The sequence below is a fragment of the Rhipicephalus sanguineus genome, unplaced genomic scaffold, assembly GCF_013339695.2.
Source record: "Rhipicephalus sanguineus isolate Rsan-2018 unplaced genomic scaffold, BIME_Rsan_1.4 Seq171, whole genome shotgun sequence".
NCBI classification, from domain to species: Eukaryota; Metazoa; Arthropoda; class Arachnida; order Ixodida; family Ixodidae; genus Rhipicephalus; species Rhipicephalus sanguineus.
In genome coordinates, this window is record NW_023614679.1 from 95033 (window position 1) to 116016 (window position 20984).

Consider the following 20984-nt stretch of genomic DNA (forward strand, 5'->3'; position numbering starts at 1 on the left):
GTATTACAATCTTCTGCTCTTCCCGCGGGAAATTTAGCGGCGTGCGTGCGGGACGCTTTGGTGATTATCGCTATCATGCGTTTTGCTTGAGCTTCGCTAAATTGCGAAGTTGGCTTGCTGCTTTGGGTAACTTCGTTGAGCTGGGGCTTATTAAGTCGTTGGCTTACTTGTGTTCCGGAGGTTTTCCATCCCACGATGTCGCTTGGGTGTAAGTCGTTGCCGCGCACCGCGACTGCGGTGCGGCCGGTGCTGCGCAGCACCTCTTGGTCGTTGATCGTGTCAGTGGTCGTAGTGTCGTTGCCGCCAGCACTAAAGTCCATGTCTTCCGTAGCAAGGGCCGTGAAACGGTTGTGGGAAACGGCCTCGAGCAGCGATGAGGCCGAGGCCATCTTCGGCGATGAGGAGTCGAGCGTCGTGGCGTCGAGCGGGGCCGAGCGGCCGACGCAGCTGCGCGCCGCGGCCGTACTCGTGCTAAGCCTAGGCGTGGTCCGCTAGACCCAGCATCGCCCAAGTGAAGAAAACGTCGAAAATTGACGAAACGTCCTGTTGACAGGTCCAAAAATGGTATCAATCGAGTCCAGGGATGTTCACGGACACTGTAGTGATGATTTCCAATCGATTGGAAGCAATTAAGGCGGCGCAATTAGCGAAACCTGCGGAGTTCATGCGCAGCACGTCTGCTCAGCTCGGTGACCGGAGCGTCCCCCTGACTATCAGAGGAAATGTGACCGCAATCGACGGAACTGTTTTGCCTACGACAACGTTGGGGTCCAGGACACGAAGGTTCTTTAATTGCTCATTTTTCAAAGGGAACCGCAGGTAAATCTAGTGTACTGCCTCAATACAGAACTCTAAACACCGCAGCCTGAAGTTGTGTACCTGGTTCTCATTTAGTCCATGCGTGCCACCGGCTAACGCTGCAGTTGGCTTCGCTCCCAGGTATATTTCCCCCAGTGGCAGGAACATCGCGGGGTCTTTGTACTGCACATCAGATAACGGCGTGGCCTCGAAGTAGTCTCGCTTGATGTAGCATTCCAGGATGCATTTTAGCATACACGACACCTTTTCGTGCAACAAGTGGATTCTGGTTTCCTCGTACTGCATCTCTTTATTTAGGTTGGTGAAAAAGGGCAGCATGTATTCAAGAAACTCAAGGTAGAGCTTCTCTGAAGGGTCACTCAATTTCTGAAGGATGGTTTCTGCAGCAAGCAGGCGGTCCTCAATGGCTGCTTTTCTAAAAAGTAAAATGAGGGTCGGCATCTGCTCAAGCAGGCGGGTCACAACTTCGAGGGACAGCCACCTCGTTTGGCTTGGGTGCAGCAGCTTATGTGGCTTTACCTCTGCCAGCTTTTGGAACTCTTGATAAGCAGACGTCTGCTTGGGAGACAAAAAGTAGTTGAACACATCGCGGGCCAGCTCCTCAATTCCCCTTGGTAGTGTGTTGCATGCGTAGGAGACGCAGAGATGGAATGAGTGGCAAACGCATTTCATAATGCAAATGCCCGGAATATCTGCTTGCAGCAGCGATGCGACGGAATGGCGAGAGCCCATCATCACGTTCGCTCCGTCGGCTGCAAAACCGATCAAGTTGGTTTCGTAAGGAATTTCTGCGTTAGCAAACACTGCTTTCAGGCTACTGTAGAGACAGCTGGCGGTCGCATCACGGACTGGTACTAGGTCCAGAAACGCATGAACTGCGCCTCCGTTGTCATTCGTTACTCGTGCGTCGAGGGACAATTGCTTCACCGTTCCCCTGTCTCTGGATTCATCTACAAGAAGAGAGAACTTCTGCTTGCGCAAACGTTCAACGATCTCTTGGCGACTCTGCTCTCCAAGAACGTTCTTTATGATGGTAGTGCACTTTGTCCGGCCGCAGTTTATATTCTTTGCAATTTGCGAATCATCACATGCTGTCTTGATCACATCGACCAAATGCGCGTTGCATTAAATGGCAAGTTATGCTCTGTGATGAACGCTGCAAGTCTGATTTCAGCCTCTTTGACAGATTTGTTTAGTAGACTATGCGCACTTACTGAAGGCATAGACGTCAGCGTGCGGGTCGATTGCAATCTTTAAAGTGGTCATGAACCACTTTTCCAAGTAATGATCTAATGACTTCAGTATCGGAGTGTACTGCCTCCCGAATCGATTGCCGCAAAAATTTCTCGAATCCGTCAAGAATCAGCGGAGTTACGGGGGTTTGGCGCACGCTCCCAGCGCTTTCTCTCTTTTCTCGTGCCGAGGAGCGCACTGGAAGCTAGACAGGGAGGGATGGCATGGGGGAAAGAAGTTACGTCAGCGCGCGTCATGAAACGCGATCGCTCTCCCGCTGTGATTCGCTTGCGCGAGTGCGGCTACCGTGTACCGAGGAGTGCGGCGCCGGCAAGTGGCGGCACCCCGCGGCAAGAAGCGCATCTGATCCGAACGCCGCTCTCGATTTACGTCGGCTATCGGCCAATAAGCATGCTCTGTCTCTTGCGACGTAAACTGACAGATCCGCGACGTAAACGGACAGACGCCCCGCCCACCGACGAGAGTGAGAACCGGCCTCTGTTTGAAAAGAGGGTGCCTCGGGAAACGGCAACTTCGCGCTCCGCTTGTGGCCATTACGCTTTCCTACTCCTACGATACAGACGTCATATCAGATTAACATCTGTAGTTCCAGTGCTGGCTCCGCTTTTATAGCAGTCTAATAAACAGTACGTTTGTATTCCTATAATTGATTCAGCAAGCTATATTTAAGCATTGCTCGACCCCGGAGGAATACATTAACGAAAGTTACATATGATATGCAGATCACCGCACCGTAAATTGCACTTAGTCCGCCAGAACGACGCAGTGTCCTCTTCATTCCTTACGATGCTGGGCGATGGCTTCATGCTGACCGAGGATGATGCCAGATTGATCGACAGCCGCTTTGTAGACTAGGCAACGTAGGCCACATACGCCCAGGTAGTCTACAAATACGACAAACACCATCCACTGATGTTGGTCTACGTAGCACTATCTAGACCTACCAGCCTCGACGGCCTACACCTCACCAACGCGAAGGGTGGCTTCGGGTTCCGACATGTCGCTGGCTCTGTCGACAGACAATTTGTCGACGAAATGAGCGAGGCATCCACGAATTCCAACAGCTCTACTATACCACATACTTCACTACACATGCTCCCCTCGTCACCACGATCACGACCGGATCCTATTCGCAATGCCCATAGACTGTCGCGCCACCGAGCGGAATTCAGGAGCGTCCTCTCGAGGAGGGTTAGTAGACGACAAAATGGCGGCACTATGCAGTCGCTCCCTTGTTCGGCCGTGCTAGCCTCAGTGTTAACGCGTTGGCAAGAAAGGAACACTACGACTTTGCATGTTCCCTGCATCAGTGAACAAACCGGGCCCTCCGTGACACCAGAAATCTGATTCGTTCTTGCGAGACGCGAAGTTTTCGTGAAAATACGTGGCAACTCGCGCTTTCAATGCTAGCCCACAGTGTACACATACTATCAGCTTCGCGAGGCTTTCTGTAGCCACGTAGGTAAGTTAAATGTTATCGTCTCACATATTCAGTTGAAGCTCACCCTGTTTTACTTGCATATATAATTGGTCAGTGTTTCTTGTAGTGCATGAGTCCCATAACACTGCACGCGGGCTCGCGATGTGCTCATGTATAACTGAGCGATCTCAAGTTGGCGATACATTAAAATAGGGCCTCTATCCTTTGTCAGCAAAGCGCTGTTACGAATCGTGCGAGCGACGTTTAAATCATTCGAGGACGCGTCTGCTCGACGCCTTTCGTGGAGCGAACCGCTGCCACCGCTGCGCCGCTTTTTTTTGTACGTTTGTTGATTAGGTGGCAGCACACTGTAAGCGATTTGCAGCTTGTTGACCGGTCTGAGAGCAAAACGTTCTCCGCGCCCAGACCACCCAGACGTCTGTCTAATTGTAAACGTGGTGACGCGGAGTGGTCGAAGTCGTTCGGCGGAGGAAATTCTTCAGATTGCTTTCAGCAGTGATGTTGAAAGAAACCATCTTGACGACGAGGATTTTTCACTGGACGTAGAAGACTGTGAAAGCACCGAGAGTGACAGCGACGATGAACCACCAGCACTAATACTCACGAGGATCGAGTTGCACTTCACGTCCCCTCGTGCGTTAATGTTCTTTCACGCTCGTAAGTCACTTTGATTGTATTTAATGTATAATATCCTTGAGCGAGATCAAAATAAACGCATAGTTCCTCTTGTGCATTGCATGTATCACAATTATTGTGGACATTATGGAGCGCCGCATGCCGCCAACACGCTCGAGCTCGACCAACGAAGCGAAATGGTTAGAGCGATGGAACGTGCAGTCACGGCCACAATCCACACCTCTCGGCGAACTTCTTCGACGTTGCGAAAAGCATACGTGTTTATTCTTTTCGATATTCATGTTTCGATCGTGCTGATCGAACCTGCAACATGCGAGTGAAGTACACACTGCTAGAGTCTCAGCATGGCTGTGACACAAGCGCTACTGAATGGCATGTTAAATGCTTGTGTTCCGTTGAAGACGTAACTCCGAGTTTTCGACTGCGCAAGTAATGACGACGGGGTATTATCACAGAACACTTTTATGTTTGCAAGCCATCATCACGCGCAGCAGCGATGGCGCTACTCGCTGGCGGCCTACTACTGCGACAAATCCGTCAGGCAGGCTCGGTACGTACTACCTCGGAGTGCCGTTCAGCTCATACGTCAATTCTAGTTCATACAGGTTAATGTAGCACGCACAGGATTTCGCAAAGCATCGTTATGCACGGTAACTGAGCTGAAATATAACTTTTCACTTCGCAGCAAATAATTAGGTGGCGAGTACTTAGCACTTTCCATGGTTTGAGAAAGTATTTTAGTCTCATATCCATTTTAGCGCAGCTCATGACTTCATCCGGTGAAAGTGGCACGGTCCGTACGTCCGCACGTCCTATCTGTTCCTATGCTAACAAACGGGTTGACCCTCCTCCTGGCGCCATATTGAAAAGCACGGCGCGCCACCTATAGTTCGTGGGCATTGCGAATAACAAGTCATGACCAGCTGCTGGTGCTCACTGATCACGGTGATGATGCCCTTGTTCAAGAACTGTCAAGAACTTCTGGTACACATGCACACGGGTTCGTGAAACGTGCGGGCGTTCTCGGGACACGTATAAGTAGTACATATCAGCTTACCGCTTCTAGTGTTGGTAATACCCACGTTGCTATTGGCAGCATTACCCAAACGTAAAGAACTGGTTATATAACACATATGCGGCTCTTCAACATATATAAGTGTGCGTATAAAATTTATACAAATCTTTAGCGCCATTTTGTAACGTGTCGCTCAGCAAAAAAGTTACGCCACAGTCACCTACCCGCCGCATGCTTCGCATAACATCGACTCCCACGGTACGTGGGATCTGCCGAATTTTCTTTTTTAGCTGCATTGTTTTGCATCCATCGCTCAATAGCATCTCAAATGTTTCAATCTGTTCTAAGCAACCTCAAGACTGCTACAAGAGATTGGATATTTTGGCCGTCACGTGCCGCAGTACGCAAAACTATGCCTGCAAGTTTTCGCGCTTTTTACCCAATGTGCAGGGTAATTATCGATTGCACTGAATTGGAAACAGAAATGCCGCCAGGAATGAAGGAGGGAAACCTTTAATATTCGCAATATAAGGGAAAGTATACATTAAAGTATTTAATTGGCATTTCACCAAGTGGAGCAATTACATTCCTCTGTGAAGGATTTGGTGGCAGAGCTACTGATGCTACACTAACAGTTGAAGGTCAGTTTTTAGCAATGTTGGAGCCTGGTGACGTCTTACTAACTGACAAGGGCTTTCCAGGTATTCGTACTGGTGTTGGTGGCCAGCGGGCAACCTTAGTTATGCCACCATTTGCAACCAGCCCCCAGTTCACTGAATCTGAAGTTAATGCAACCTATGAAACAGCATCTGTTCGAATCCACGTTGAAAGAGTTATACAACGACTGAAGACTTTTTCCTTCATTAGTCACAGAATACCATATGAACTAACAGGTTACGTCGACGACATAGTACATGTTGCTGCTCTTATCACAAATGTGAAGCCAGGTATCTTTGCAAGCAATGATAGCAATTCCTAATGACCAAAATGCATCTAGTATGTGCCAAAATGTTAGAATAGACAGGGAATGCAAGGATGATTCTGGATGTAAATTGTGGTTGCACGAGTTCACGACAGGGGATGTGATGTGGCACGGACATTGCTCAGTTCCTTCAACTTTTGTCCGGCATGGCCTTCGTGCAGGTGTCCCAGTACAGACAAAACCACACAAACGTTTCTCATTCGACATTTTTATTCGGTCCTACACAACATTGCTATCTCGTTATCGCCAAGTTTGGCAGATAATATGTAAAATAAAAATCTCGAAGCTTTGGAATTGCTTCCGCCAAGTACTCATCTCTCACAATCCTGAGTGTCTTTGTGTCTTTCGAAGTATAAATATACAACCAACACTCTTTCAACTGCAGTACATATAATGACAGTTGAATTTGTGAATAATATGTGTGTCTTTTCTTTAACTGTTCGCCCTCTAGAAGGTATGGAAGTGGTAGGGCTTCTTTCAATTTCCCATTCCTTCTACTGTATGGGCACTTGATTTCCAAGAGTGTCGTTTGGTCATCCTGTGTCCTACAATGCAATAAAAACGAAAATCACACTTCATTGATCTTGTGTCTGTTACTTTCAGTAATGTCGACATGCACTTTAAAAGTTGATTCACATACCGGAATATGCCATCTGAGCTACAAGCAAGCCATGGCTCTTTTGGACAGACTGTATTAAGCCGTACAACGAAACTGTGCCGTTTTCTTTTTCGAAAGATGCCCGTGCGGTTGATTCCATTTTAATTCCATATTGCACGGATGGGCCGTTGAATTCTTTCGGTGATATCAGGAGCTTAGCGCGCTCTTCAAGACTCCTCGTGCAGGGAAGTATCCTGTATGCCTGAAAATATAGAAGTTAATTATTTGTTTCGTGACAAAATGCTTCAAATGTTCCTAGATCACCTTGGTCCCTGTTATTCGCGGGACTCTTCCTTCTTTCCACCTTCCTTTATCCTTCAAAGTTGCTTCAGCCAGAGAAGGTACATCAGTAGGTGAAATTTCGACCCGTGCCTTATATGTGTCCAGCGCGGCTCCTGAAACGATGGACAAAATGCAATTTTAGCATACTCATTATCAAGGTGTCGTGCAGAAGCTTGGAGTGAGAAAAACTCAAAACCTTTCAACGAAATTTTTCTTTATCACAACGTTGCCACTGTCGATTTTTTTTCCACAGAATACGAAGGAAACTCCGTGTTTGTTCTCTGCCACTGGAAAAGTTCAATCTTATCAATTGCTTTCATCGGTTCGTCATGTTACTCACTTGCACATGCCTCTGCTGCGAGCACGTCGTTTGCAGCGCATTTCATGTCGCCAAAGTGGCGGAGAACATATTCCACTAGAATGGGTGTCACAACAGCTGAAATGTGGCACAGAATTCAACAGGTTTGACATTTCTTGCGGTCCCATCAAGCCAACTACAACAAGGGCATTACAACCTATGACACTTTTCAAAAATCTAACTTGGCTTCCTTGCAACAATGTTTTTTTCCGCAAAAAACACTAGCTTACCGAAATAGATGCAGTATCTGAGCCAAGCTTCTCAGTTGCAAAAGCACGTTCAAGGAAAGCCAGTTAGATTTTTGTAAATTGTCACCTAGTGCATACTGCAGCTGCAGCAATATTCAGCGACCGAGGGAATGAAAGCAATTCTACAAAACGTGGGTGTTTTCCACTCCGAGTAGTGCTTACCATTTTTTCCTTTGGTTTTGTTGGCTTCGCGTACTTCCCGTAGACCTTTTTTTGGTTTGGTACACCCCAAGCCTGCGGCAAACTTGTTTTGGATATGGTCTCACTGCGCTGCAAAAACACAGCTACCGCGGCCGCGTGTTTGCACTTGCCGGCGATGCCGGCTCTACAGTCACATGTGGCGCCTATCGCTTGCCTGCTGCCTGGAGATAACTGCACACACAAGCAAGAATAGAGGTATAATTCCTGACAAAACAGTGTAGTCATGCGAGACTAAACTCTCCTAAAGCGGAAGTGCTTCGCCAATGAAAAGAACCTTTTATAACTTGAAACCAGCCTGCTTTTTTCTCACAACAAATTGTTATTACGACACTACTTTCGAACATATAGTGCATAAGAGTAACAAAAAATGTAAAGCTTACCGTCAGCTTCACGTGCTTCGATGGTGCATTTATCCGAGTTTGTGCAATACAACGGGCGGTGATTTCGACGCCAGCTACGGTGACTTCTTCCTTCACGTCGTGCACATGGCCAGCTTCGTAGAGCAGTTCACCCTTCGTGATATTTGCACATCGGAAAAAGTTCTCAATTTCGCGTAGACGTCGAAAACCGGCTGTTATGACCAGGGGTACTGCGCTCGGCGAAGGCATCGCATTGAACTGCTCTCCCGACGCTAACGAGCAAGTAGCCGCAGTGGCGCTGCTGAGGCGGCGCGATGGTGGAGGCTCCTGGCGACTGCAACATGACTATAAGCAGCACTGTATGGCGGTTTCTTTTTTCGATTTAGAAAAAGCTTATGATACAACGTGGAGACACGGAACTTTACTAGACCTCGCAAGCCTGGGAATTCGTGGGAAAATGCTCAATTTCCTTGCCGATTTCATGACATATCGAACATTCCAAGTACGTTTGGGCTCACAAACATTCTTCCAGGAAAATGGTGTACCGCAAGGTTGTATCCTCAGCACCACTCTTTTCATAGTCAAAACGAACTCAATCAACAAGACCGTATCACCCATAATAATGCACTCCGTATATGTCGACGATCTTCTAAATCGCCTGTCGTGTCTCCAGTCTTTCATCCTGTGAGAGACAACTCCAAATTACAATCAATAAGCTTACGAAATGGGCCAACCAAAATGGTTTTGACATATTTTAGCCGCGAAAGATCACATACACAAAGCAAAGAAACATAAAACTGACAGGACGGGCGGCACTTCCAACTGAATTAGACTGAGCGCAAACCCAGAAAGAAATATACAACAACACAACCTTAGGCTATCCAGCTATCGAACAATCTCTTTTCTGATCGATACAACGTCACCGAAGTATCACTGATACCCCTTTCTCCTTTCTTTCTTATGTAATAGGCTTCCATCAACTCACGCGCAGTTTGATACTTGCTTCCGCCTATAATCTTTATCTCTTTAAAACGTGGTTGGCACTTGCAGGTTTTGCAATGCATAGGCAAATGTGCCACGCCGTCCTTCATTAAATTCAGTTCATGCTCCCTGGCTCGTTCATTACATCGCCCGGTCTGCCCGATGTAGGAGTTGCCACAAGAAAGGGGAATTTCATATACCACGCCTTTGGCACAATTCCCGTACGTCGTGCCATGTTTCTTGCCGCATCTCTTTCGGCTCGCCTCCAAAAAACTGCCGCTGTCCTCTTTACGCAAAAAAGAGGAATATTCGCTGACCCAGTTCTTAAACTAAACAACATCGAAATGGAGGTAAAGCAAGAATATAAGTTTCTAGGAATTACATTTGACCGAAAACTTAACTTTCTGGCTCACATAAACACACTGTAAACCAAGGCAAACAGAGCACTCAACCTTCTAAGTCTTATCCCATAAGCACTCGGGTTACGATTGTCTATGCCTGCTGCGTATTTACCGTTCCGTTGCGCTGAGCATTTTAGATTACAGTTGCGTTGTTTGTTGCTCAGCACGAGATTCACACATAAGTCGTCTGGGCCCTGTGCACAGTCTTGGTCCGCGTTTATCTAATGGCGCTTGCAGGACATCGCCCGTGCAAAGTCTGCACGTTGCAAGGGCTGAAAGTTGGGCGAGTTGGTACGGGAACATCTTAAGAAAAAACTGCGCAGCAGGACGAGACACCAAGAAAGAACTGACGAAAACAAGCGCAGACTCACAACACACTAGTTTATTGAAAAGCGTGTCAACCTTAAAAAGCCGCAGCAAAGGTGATGTGTCAGAAACAACGAAAAAAACACGTCAATCCGCGTAGCCAATAAACAACACCGGTCAGAGATTTCAAATTGACGATCACTGCCGCCTAGTCAATGATAGCACGTGGACCGCAGATAATCGAACTCCTTGTCGGACAAACTGATCAGAGGAAAGGGTGAAAGATGTGTCAGCGCTCCTTCTATCAGTTTGTCCGACAAGGAGTTCGATTATCTGCGGTCCACGTGCTATCATTGACTAGGCGGCAGTGATCGTCAATTTGAAATCTTTGACCGGTGTTGTTTATTGGCTACGCGGATTGACGTGTTTTTTTCGTTGTTTCTGACACATCACCTTTGCTGCGGCTTTTTAAGGTTGACACGGTTTTCAATAAACTAGTTGTGAGTCTGCGCTCGTTTTCGTCAGTTCTTTCTTGGTGTCTCATCCTGCTGCGCAGTTTTTTCTTAAGAGGTCTGTACGTAGACTGTAACGAGCCTCCATTGTGTGATCGACGAGCATTACTAACCATGTCCTATGTTTTAAGAAAAAGGTCATCACCTGAACGCATCTGCTACGACATTGCCGCAAAGTTTAAGTCACGCTTACACTACTTAAACAAACCAAACTTAATCAAGCCACTTACGTTTTCAAGAGTGTTGCCGCACGTATGTCATCCCTAAAGAGGCACTAAATGTCGCAAAAAAAAAAAACGACCAAGACTACCGCCATGGTTCGACTTGGCGCAGCTCTGCGATTTGTCATTAAGCCATCTAAAGAAAAGACACCCCATCAGAACACCCCATACAAGAATTTCGTGCACTTCAGGATAAATATAGGGATTACGCCGAATTTTACACAGATGGCTCGAAAAAAAAAACCATGTGGGTATTGGGATCGTGACTGGGGAAAGTGCCCTTAGTGTGAGAGTACCTCAGTGCATTTCCATTTTTACAGCTGAAGTTTACGGCTTATATGAAGCCGTTCGGAAAATCATCCCTGGCAAACACAAGAAAGCAATCATATACAAAGACTCCTTAAGCGCACTGAAAGCCGCTGCATGTCAAGTCCGAGTGTGAGCCATTACTTCGCAACATTTTAAACATGGTGTTTTTTAATAGTGCCACGTGCGTGCTATGATAAAGACGAAGACGACAGCGCAAAGGCTCATACGCGTTATACAGGAGCCAGAAAGAACAAAGAAGAAGAACTCGCTGGCGCGCCGGTATTAAAGACCGACCCGCTGTTATTCTCTCGATCTTGGCGTTACGACCTCTCTCTTGACGTCGCGAAACTGGTGGAGGTGCTGGAGCCTGCAACCCGATGCAGGAAAGCCTTATTCGGACACGTACCCCCAGTCCGGAGACTCAGCCTCTCGTCACGACTCCAGTACACCGATTCAGCCGGCGCCTCCTAGGCCTAAGTCCGGAGTTCTCGACTGTTCCTCATCTTCCCAGCATGGCCGCTCCTACAACATCAGCGGATCTCCTTCCTTCCCAGGTGACTCTTGAGCATCCTCACGTGCCTGAAATCTTCCGTGGGGAAGCGTATGAGGATGTCGAGGACTGGCTCGAACAGTTCGAACGGGTCGCTGTGGTGAATCGCTGGAGCGAACAACAGAAGCTTGGCCGTGCCTATTTCGCGATGGAAAATAGCGCTCGCACATGGTACGAGAACCGGGAGCCTACTTTCCAAACTTGGGCCAATTTCCGCCACAAGCTCCTCGAAACGTTCCAGAGCTCGGATCGGCGGGATCACGCACAGCAGCTGATCGAAGCCCGCGTGCAAAAACCCAACGAAACCGTTGCCATGTTCGCAGAGGACATGACGCGTCTGTTTCGCCGAGCTGACCCTGACATGCCCGAGTCGAAGAAGGTGCGTCATCTGATGCGGGGCGTCAAGGAACCGCTGTTCGCGGGCCTTGTACGAAATCCGCCGACAACAGTCGACGAATTTATAAAGGAGGCGACTGTTATTGAGCGGGCACTGCAGCAACGATGCCGCCACTTTGACCGCCTGCCCAACCACACGCCAATGAGTGCTGCGGCTCAGAACGCTAGCCGTTGGCGAAAGTTCCCTGCGACAATGATCCGGGAAATACTGCGTGAGGAGCTTCGGGCCCTCGGCGTTCCTTCTACCGAGCCGCCAGTTGCTTCTGTCGCTGAAATCGTGCGCCAGGAGTTGCGGCAAGCCTTTACATCGCCCGCGCCATGTCCTGAGCCGCGTCCGTTCAGCTATGCTGATGTGGTCCGTCGTCCTCCACCTTCACCTGAGGCAAGCGCCCTTCCAGCCACCGCCCGCTCCCGTGCCTTGGTGGCAACGGGATTCTGCGAGACGACCACCAGTTCGCAGAACCGACTTTGGCGCACGGCTGACCGTCGACCCTTTGCTTCCACTGCGGGGAACCAGGCCACATTTCACGCTACTGCCGTCATCGAGATGCTGGATTTGGCAACTTTTCACGTCCCGCTTCTTTTCGCTTGAAGACCGTCGCGCCCACGATGGTGACCGCTTGTCGACCAAGCCAAGTACCTTCACCGAGTCGTCGTTGGCAATCTCCGTCACCTGTGCGTCACACTTCCCCCGAACCGCCAGAGCTACGCTGACGTTACCAGAGGCCGTTCCCCGAGCCCACGCCGGGGAAACTAACTGCTGCGACCTCCGGGGCAAGGTTGCCAATCGTCGAGACGCCGAAAGTCCCCCCTACCGCCGCAAGAAGACGATATGACGACGACGACGAATACTAATTGCCGACGACGTCGTACGGGCCGATCTCAGTGTTCTCATAGACGGACACCACGTGACAGCACTGGTTGACACAGGCGCTGACTTCTCGATTATGCGGCAAGAGCTCGCCGACCGCCTTCGGAAGGTCAAGACGCCGTGGACAGGGCCGCACATAACAAGTGCTGGGGGTCAGCTAATGACTCCAACGGGTAAATGCACCGCTCGGCTCATAATCGGCGATTCCAGCTTCGTCGCCACTTTTGTCCTTCTACCAGAATGCTGTAAGAGCTCATTTTGGGTATGGATTTTCTGCGAGAGTACGACGCTGTCATCAACATTCCGGACCGTATGGTGACGTTTTCCGCACATCCGTATGTCGACACCACCACGGCCACCACTGACGACCGACACGTGCGTTTGCGAGTATCCGACGATGTGACGCTCCCGCCGAGATCCTGCTGCCTTGTGTCCGTATCATGTGAGCAGCCGTGTCATAAGGATGTGATAGCGGAGCAAATAGCTACGCTATTGCTTACGCAAGGTGTTTCCGTCGCGAGAGGCGTTCTGGCACTAGCTGGTGGGCAGGCAGAAGTACTCCTCACCAACTTCAGCAACGAGCGGCGTCACATCCAGAAGGGTACCGCGATTGCCTACTACGACGACATCGACCAAACGAGGGATTGTTTCGCTTTGCAACCATCACGACGCGACCACGCCTGCCTCGACGCCTTTGTCTGTCGACGTCAGCTCTACTCTGTCACCCTCTGATAGGCAGCGCCTACTGGAACTGATACACCAGTTCGAAGATTGTTTTTCGTGTACATCGAAGGTCAGGCAAACACCACTGACCCGGCACCGAATCATCGTTGAAGAAAATACGAGACCGATCCGTCAAAACCCATACCGTGTGGCTCCGAAAGAACGCGAGGAGATTCAAAAGCAAGTACAGAAGATGCTCCAGGATGACGTCATACAGCCTTCAAAAAGTCCTGGGCATCCCCCGTGGTATTGGTTAAAAAGAAAGACGGCAGCTTGCGCTTCTGTATAGATTACCGCAAGTTAACCAAGTCACGAAGAAAGACGTCTACCCGCTGCCACGCATAGACGATTCTCTGGAGTAGACTGCGGCATGCACGCTATTTCTCATCAATGGACCTACGAAGCGGCTATTGGCAGATAGAGGTCGACGAGCGCGATCGTGAGAAAACTGCCTTCGTGACGCCCGACGGTCTTTATGAATTTAAAGTCCTTCCATTCGGGTTATGCTCAGCGCCAGCCACTTTTCAGCGTTTGATGGATACCGTGCTATCAGGCCTGAATGGCAAACATGCTTGGTATATCTAGACGACGTTATTGTCCTTTTCAGCTACATTTGAAGAACATCTAAGCCGGTTATTCACAGTTCTCCAAGCCTATACGTTCGGGCTGGCCTCACGTTAAAACCAGAAAAATGTCTTTTGGCTTCAGTGAGCTTTCCTTCCTCGGCCACGTCGTAAGTCACGAGGGTGTTCGACCTGACCCAGCCAAAATAGACGCTGTTGCAAACTTTCCTGCACCACACGACAAAAAAGCAGTGAGGCGCTTCTTAGGACTATGTGCCTATTACCGACGATCATCGCGGACTTTTCGTCTATTGCGGCACCTTTGACACGACTCACACGAGAGGATGTTTCCCTTTCTTTGGGGAGAAAAGGAACAAATGGCATTTACCGACTTACGTCAACGCCTCCAAACGCCTCCAGTTCTTGCGCACTTTGACCAAGAAGCGCCAACAGCACTGCACACCGACGCCAGCAATGTAGGCCTGGGCGCCGTACTGGTACAGTGGCAAGACGGCACTGAAAAAGTGATAGCCTATGCCAGCAGAGCTCTCTCTCGCCACCGAGGAGAACTACTCGACTACCGAGAAAGAATGTCTCGCTGTGGTGTGGGCAGTTATCAAATTTCGACCATATTTGTACGGGCGCTCATTCAAGGTCGTCAGCGATCACCATTCGCTCTGCTGGCTCACTAACCTGAAAGACCCATCTGGCCGTTTGGCGCGCTGGAGCCTTCGGCTTCAAGAATTTGATATGAGCATAACTTATAAATCCGGAAAGAGACATACTGACGCCGACTGCCTCTCGCGGTCGCCCGTTGAGCCTGCCGCTGTTGATGACGAATCCATGGACGCCGCATTCTTGGGAGTCGTCAACACGGCTACTATTTCACCAAGAGCAGCGCAGCGACCTAGAGCTGCTTCCGCTCATCGATTTCTTGGAAGGACGACGTAAAGACGTGCCGCGAATTTTTGCCAGAGGACTGCCGTCTTTTTGTTTACGGAACGACGTTCTCTACAAGAAGAACTTTTCTCCAACCGGCAGCGCGTACTTGCTCGTCGTGCCTTCATCACTGCGAAAAGAAATTTTAGAAGCCTGCCATGACGAGGCCACTTCCGGTCACCTAGGCTACACCCGAACGTTGTCCCGACTGCGACGAAAATACTACTGGCCCAAACTACCTGCTGCTGTGAAACATCACGTCCAGACTTGTGCTGACTGCCAAAGACGCAAAGCGCCACCGGTAAACCAGCGGGCCTATTACATTCTGTTGAAGTACCAGCACGGCCATTCGCCCAAATTGGAATGGATTTCCTGGGCCCATTTCCCAACTTCTACTGCAGGGAACCGATGGATCATTGTCGCCACTGATACCTCTCTCGCTACGCGGAGACTAAAGCTATGCAGAGGTGCACAGCAGCAGAAGCGGCTCACTTCTTCATCGAAAACGTCGTCCTTCGGCACGGCGCCCCAACAGTGGTCATCACAGACAGAGGAACTGCCTTCACGGCGGAACTTTTGGAGTCGGTTCTCAGGCTCAGTGGTACAGCTCACCGGAGAACAACTGCGTACCATCCCCAAACAAACGGACTAACGGAGCGCCTTAATAAGACCCTCGCAGACATGCTCTCCATGTACATCGACACGGAACATAAAACCTGGGACGAAATCTTGCCTTACGTGACCTTCGCCTATAATACAGCTCGACAGGAAACTACTGGAATGACACCGTTCAGTTTAATCCATGGTCGCGAGGTCACGACAACGTTGGACGCTATGCTGCCGCACGAGGGTGACGACATTGATACCGACGCTGAAGAATTTACTCAGCGCGCCGAGGAAGCCAGACAGCTCGCCCGCGTACGCATTGGTCATCAGCAACATAAAGATGCGAAACGGTACGACCTGCGACACAGATTCGTTACCTACACACCAGGCGACAAGGTATGGGTCTGGATCCCAATACGTCGACGCGGACTTTCTGAAAAACTGCTGAGACGATACTTTGGTCCATACAGAGTCATCCGACGCTTGAACGACGTGAACTACGAGGTCGTTCCCGACAGTGATTGCTGTTCCAGTCGCCGGAAGCATTCACCCGAAGTCGTGCATGTCGTGCGGATGAAACCGTACCTGTCCAGCTAACTCTGGTTGGGTTCCAGTGCATAGGTGCGCGCTTTTCTAAGTAGAGCGCCTAGGCTGTGCATCGGGACGATGCCTCTTTCGGAGGGAGGCAAATGCCACGTGCGTGCTATGAGAAAGACGAAAGACGACAGCGCAAAGGCTCATACGCGTTATACAGGAGCCAGAAAGACAAAGAAGAAGAACTCGCTGGCGCGCGGTATTAAAAGACCGACCCGCTGTATTCTCTCTATCTTGGCGTTACGACCTCTCTCTTGACGTCGCGACAATATATTTTGTTGTCGGCGGCCAGCACAGCTACCTCCTGTGTGACATGTGCATCGCATAGCTTTATAGCGAAACCGCATCATTGTCTGTATCTATTTCTGAGCTCCTCCTATTTCCAAGAGGTCGCACTTTTCACTGCTTGAGGAGAATTGCCTCCGAAGGTGATGAGCGTTATCCGTGGCTTGCGACACGGTAACGATTTGAGCTTCTTGCGTGCTATGTCCTTAGGCCGAATAAAATCCTCGAAGTACCTATCTAAATCCCGCGAAGGCATTTGCTGTTGCGGTGTTTTATGGCTCCGCAGTGCAAAATGTCTGAGGTAGACCGCGTTGCCATTGGTTGTTTTCGTAGGCAATGTGCACGCAGTAGAAGCTATTTAAAAGAATACACGTTGCGTTCACGACGCAGCTTTTACACGGCCGATCCTGGGTTGAGCAGCGTCCCGTGAGCAGCTTAACCGATTCAGTGAACAAGGTAGAAAGTAAGTGAACGCGGAGTCTGTTGATATCACGAGCCACAGGCCTCTAACTTCACTTTATTCCTCCGTACAGATGCTAGCCCTTGGACAGGAGCTCGCGGCGAATGCAAGGCTGGCACGTCCACTGCGGCTGCCGCTCTCTGTCGTAATGGGGCTGTGGTGCTTCGCTTGGTTCACGAGGCCTGCAATGCTCATAGCACTGTGCGTAGCACTCGAGCAATGGCGGTTTCTGTGGCAGTATGTGATGAATGTCGCATTGCTATAACTACGGAATGCAAAAACATCAAACACCGTTGGCGTTGTGCTAACATGCAACATTGTTAGAACACGTGCGCATTTTGGGCGCTTGTCGGAACGGGCTGTCCGGCGTTTCGCTTCATCGCCGACGCCTGCAGTGCACAGAGTAGTGTGCATATCATTCGAACGCTGGCAGTTACTGTGGGAATATGTGACGAGTGTCACATCGCTACAACTGTGTATAGGAAACACTTAAAACACAGTTGGCTTTGCCCCAACATGAATCTGCGCTCAGAATTCGCATCAGGATGTATCTAATCATTGGATAATCTCTTTTTTATATTCCTGTTGTCGTCGTCGTAACCTCGCAATTCCGATCGCACATTCTTCAAGAGTGCCCTCCGTGGCAGGATCTGCAGGTGAGCTTGACTCCGCAATCGTTCGCTGCAGGACCTCTTGACGTGAGCGGAGGCACCGGTTGTCTTTCTTCAGCTGCTCATTCTTGACAGCAAGAGGGATGTGCGTCACCTTGTCGATGTACGTAACCACTTCTGGCTTCTGGGCGCCCACCAGGCCCATCGTGGCATTCTTGGAGCTACCGTGGCTCATTTCCTTAAGATGCGTCTGAGCAACAGAGACGACGACCGACTCAGGGAAGGCGGCTGAAAAACGCCTCCCCAAATGTAGCTCAAAACATGCACAATGTGAACGCACGGCTTCTGAAGCGCATATCCTAAACACAGTTTTTTTATGCATCTCTTTATTGTCTTAGCGTGAGCCGATTTGTATGGAAGGAGATCTATTTTCGAACGCGGAGAATACGCCCAGCACATGTGACTTTCGTTGAACTATAACAGCAAGTATAATAACTGAAGCGTACCTTATTCTGGTCCATCAAAAGTAATTAAAAACTTCCAGAACACTCTAGCGCATGCACATACGACGTTGAGCGTTTCTTGAAAAAGAATTAAAAAGTCGTCCACACAACGGAAAAATTTAGGGCATTGTCATAATAGTAAAATTAAAACATTGACGGAAAGAACGACGGATAAACGATAAAAAGATATGGCTCAACACAGGCACACTGCAAGAGCCAATGCAGATATTTTTCTTTTGAACATAAATGCGGTCGTCAAATTTCATGAAAGTGATCTAAAGGTAAAATTCTTAAGCGCTCATTGATGACGTCGAAGCGCTTATCAAAACCGCATCGGGTAAATAAAAAAATGCACGCGCGTAATCTCATTTTGGGGTGTTTAAGTACTGCCTATCGTAGTGTTTTACCGTAGGAATAGTCCCCGTGTTCTCTGGAGCAATTCTTTATGAACATGATCGGCAAGTCATCTCTAATCTTCACAAGGATTCGCCAGCGCAGAAAAGGTTGCGCGAAAGGCTCAAACGACGTGTCTAGTGTCTCTTGCTATGTGTCCTCGTCTACACCAGCGCTAAAAAACTGCCTTTCCATTATGCACCAACAAGCCCACATCACTACTCTCGTAGATTTAGTAAGCAACCGATTATAATTACAATTACTTCCTTTGAAATGCAATTCAGTGCACGGGTAAATTACAACCCCTGAAATTATTTGAGCATTTGCCGAAATGTAAGCGTTTGCTTTTGCGTTACTTCCCTTCAAAGACTTATTGCCGTAACACAGTAAAAGAGTTTATCAAACTACAACGAACTGCTGTGGCTCGCATGGTAGAGAGAAGGCTGGACGCTTGCGTGAAAGCTGGAGGGCTTACTGCGACATCTGTGATATTATTTTACATGTTGTTAAATTTCAATGGGAGGTGTTTTTCAAATTTGTCGCGACTAATTCTTTCTCATTTTATTGTGAAGGGGCCATCAGCTACACTGAACATTCTCGATGCAAGCGCTGGCGGCAAGGACGGTATTATATCGAAGGAACACCTTGCTCACCAGCTACAGTTGCGCAGTGCTTCGGTGCTACTCTACATGTTCGCTATGAAGCGATGCGCTTCGCTCTCGCCGATGCCCGGGTTAGGCATTGCAGGTAAAGTAAAAAAAAAAGGTGAAAGATTAGGCTCTGTAGGGACCCCCCGTAAACTGCCATAAAAGACTGGTTACATCTTCATTTTGAAAAAAAAAACGTTATTGATTAGCAGTAATCAGTCACTAGAAAATGCAATTCAATTATACTGAACGTTACAATTTCGAAAAATTAATCCATTGTATTACAAAAAACAAGAAAATGTACTTGATTAAAGGGCCCCTCACCAGGTGACCTAACGAATTTTAGTTAGACATTGCAAGTTGTTGCGAGCCCAATTAAGATTATTATGCCACAAGAATATTTCTAATCGGTCGGTTAGAAGCTCAGAAAAACAATAATTTGTAGCGGCGCGAACCCATGATGCGAGGAGGCGAGCTGCAAACCCTTGCCGCTCGCCCCGTGTAGCCTTCGCAAGCCAAATCCCTTCCCTGCCCTCTTCGACACGCGAGCAGGAGGGATCACATACGCATACGCATGAACACGTCATGCGCACAAAATGTCACGAGCGCATGACGTGCCCGACACAGCCCGAGCCCCCGAGACGCGAGCGGTGTTGTGGCGGCGTTCTTTGAGCTTCATCTCGTGCAAGCCATGCCGAATGCACCCTCGCCGATCACTTGGCTTTTTCAACCTATTACTGAGCACGAAAGCTGCAACATTTTTACGGACGCGAGACTAGCGGTTAGACGCGGGAGGATAAATGAGCCTAATGAGCGCTGGAACGCGGTAGAAAATTAGTTTCGTTGTAAAGGGTGGCGTCTGCACGATGCGCAAAGCGCGAGAACACGACGCGTGCGAAACGGAGGTAGATTAGTCTCGAATCTCCGCTGCGATTCGCAGTAAAAATTAAAACAGAAAAGCACACATTCCGTTTGTGTGTTGATTATTGCTCTCAAGTTTATTTATCCAATCAAGCAACAAATTACACCAACTACACGTCGTGTCAAATAATTATCGCAGTGTCACGTGCTACTGTTAGCGACGTCAGAGCATAGTCGTCTACGTAGAGGAGCGACGTCACAGCACTACCATCTACGTAGGGCCATTCTCTCACGTACGCCATCCCCTCATTCTCTGGGCGCGCGGCCGCGAGAAGAAGGGCAAGCGGCGTTCAGCTTGAAATTTGACCCATTTACGTGGCGCGTAGCGTTGCAAATTTTGGCAGACGTAATCGTGGACGCCCAGTCCATGCATTGCGCTCGTCAGCTCAAAATTGTCAAACCTGGTGAGGGGCCCTTTAAGAGTAATCGATTACGTGTAACGCGTTACGTACAACTCTGACGGAAACGCATTGATTTGAGGTAGTCTCGCATCACCTTTTGAATTATTGACACATACAAATGTCGTCTAAAAATTCGAAAGTTTACTTTTATGACAAATAAGGCTAAAATACTTGCGCCGAGTACGATCATGGATAGCTTTCCACCAGGAAACGTTAGGTTCTTTGCAATATAGGCGAGCGTCTAGAAAGTGATTCGCGTGACAAGTTTGTGAGCGGTTTGGGGTTGTTTTATACGACATAGATCATCAAACTTCGTCAGGATGGGCTCCATGCACAGTGACGGACTGGGGTTGCGACTACTACTATGGTTGAGTACAGTAAATTGTTAAGCACATGTTATAAACGCACAGTGGCACACTCTAAAAAATCACAGCAAATCCACGGAGTGAATGATGATGAGTGGGCGAAGCTGCGGAGGTTCATCGGTAAACCGTGAATCTTCCGTGAATTCTGCCCAGTACATCATCACCGACGTGAG

At 48.9% G+C, this 20984-nt stretch overlaps 1 pseudogene; it reads left to right on the top strand.

The window, feature by feature from the left end:
• Nucleotides 1–5448: 5448 nt before the first annotated feature.
• On the top strand, nt 5449–6144 carry LOC119376618 (uncharacterized; annotated as a pseudogene).
• The last annotated feature ends 14840 nt before the right edge of the window (nt 6145–20984 follow it).